Source organism: Etheostoma spectabile, chromosome 15 (assembly GCF_008692095.1).
Source record: "Etheostoma spectabile isolate EspeVRDwgs_2016 chromosome 15, UIUC_Espe_1.0, whole genome shotgun sequence".
Lineage (NCBI taxonomy): Eukaryota > Metazoa > Chordata > Actinopteri > Perciformes > Percidae > Etheostoma > Etheostoma spectabile.
Genome location: NC_045747.1, coordinates 20,129,601 through 20,131,402, shown reverse-complemented (window position 1 = coordinate 20,131,402; position 1,802 = coordinate 20,129,601). Strand labels below are relative to the sequence as shown.

At 37.3% G+C, this 1,802-nt stretch overlaps 1 protein-coding gene across 2 annotated transcripts in view; it reads left to right on the top strand.

Annotated features, from left to right (window-relative positions):
• LOC116702948 (myosin-11) overlaps nt 1-1,312 on the top strand; it is a 39,474-nt gene extending 38,162 nt beyond the window's left edge. For both annotated transcript variants that reach the window (XM_032537504.1, XM_032537503.1), the window contains exon 43: nt 1-1,312. This exon is cut by the window's left edge and continues 390 nt beyond it. The gene's annotated coding sequence lies outside the window, so the exon portion shown is untranslated.
• Nucleotides 1,313-1,802: the final 490 nt, after the last annotated feature.

Below are 1,802 nucleotides of genomic sequence, written 5' to 3'. Positions count from 1 at the left end.
GGGGGGGGGGTTAAGTCCCAATGATGATTCATTTGTGGCTTTTTAAATGTGGAAGATTTGGTACTTTTTGTTGTCATATATGATCATAAACTGAAGTTCTGCACTGTTGGCCAAAACAAAAGAAGCATTTTCGAGACGTCACTTTCAACTATGGAAAATTGGTACACTACTTTGACATTTTATAGACAAAATAAATGTGGAATTAACCAAGGACAGTCTACAGATACTATAGTATGACAAATTAAAACAAAAAAAGAATAGATGTGAATGAAAATCTGGGTTCAAGTAATCTACAATTATTTCAAAAATATATATATTTATTTGTAGCGCTCTAAAATACGTTCATTTTCTCTATGAAATGTTTCAGCTGTTTGTGAGAAATTACATTTTCCATGTGAAATTGCTCTAAATACTACCCTACCCATAAGCCCCAGCGGCTGCGGTTATGTAGAAGACTACAGCCAGTTTCCATACTGCAGGACACTTTCCAGCTGCACTCAGAAACCAAACGTTGCAGTAAATATGCTGAATTTATCCACAATCTAAAAGATGATTCCAATGTTGACATTTATCCAAAATAAAAGCTCAATGCACTATGGGATTTGAAGTTGCCTTTTCTCCTGACCCTGTTGTGGACACTTAAGTTTCTCGTTTCAGTTCCTTGTGTTGAAAATCTCCAAACAGTCCCAGGACATGATCACTGGTAGTTTATTTATTTTGGTCAGTGGCTAGTTTTAGAGTCTATTATAATTCATTGTTGGCAGCTCACATCCAGTTCAACCTGTCGCTCCATCATTTCCTCTCATCCTTCTGCCTTTATGAAGTCATCTACTGCTCGCTTTATTTTTTTATCTCCCCCTCTCAAAAATGTATCAGTTAATTAGAAGAAGAAAAAAAGCACAAAGTTTAGCAAGCCCACTTAAAAAACTTTTAAACAAAGTAAAACAAGTAACCCTAAAATTAAGTTAAGAGCCCATGCAGGTCCCGTTTCTTTTTAAAATGGGTCACCAGATCTTTTTTGTTCTCCCTTTGCTCTCAGGGCTTCCATCTAGCAGGTTTCATAAAACCTGACGGGTTTATTTTTGAATGAGAAAATGTTTTTAGAATATTTGCGAGAATCCGTTTATTTGGAACCAATGTAAAACTAAATGTGTAACCCAACTGTTGTCTCTTCCTCCTTGAGATTAGGCCGGTGTGATTTAAACCTCACAGATACAACATATTATTGTAGAACTTTATTAAAAGTGAGTTGTACAATGGCTGCTGTGATGCAGGACTTCCTGAAGTGCTATTAAACGCTACTTAATCCTCAGATGTGTCGTCTCACTTCTGCTGCTTTCTAGAAGAAATAAAACCAAGACTTTATTTTTTTTTACATTTCAAGTTTTATTGCTTTTTCAGAAACATAAGCAGCACTGAAGGTGAACAAAGAGCACATCATTTTTGTAAGTGAGCGCACTCTTAAGTCATATAAGGCAACAAAAAAAAACACCAAACCTCAAATTATTTTCCACTTTGACCTTAACAGAAAGGTCCAGTCTGCCCTGAGCAGCTAATTCAAGTCAATCGTCCTTCCAGACACGGCCTACAATCTCTCCAAGCTACGTTAGTGACCCTACAGCAGAGGTACAGTATGTACATGGAACACTACACGTCACACCTATTACATACTTTCTTTTTAACATAAAACACAAGTAGCCTTCACTGAAGTATTCACATCTCCTCGCTTACAGGAGACGTTTCCTAAGTCCCTCCTGGAGAGACAGAAGTAAAGCGGTGCAGAGGGGTTCAGTCTCCTCTAC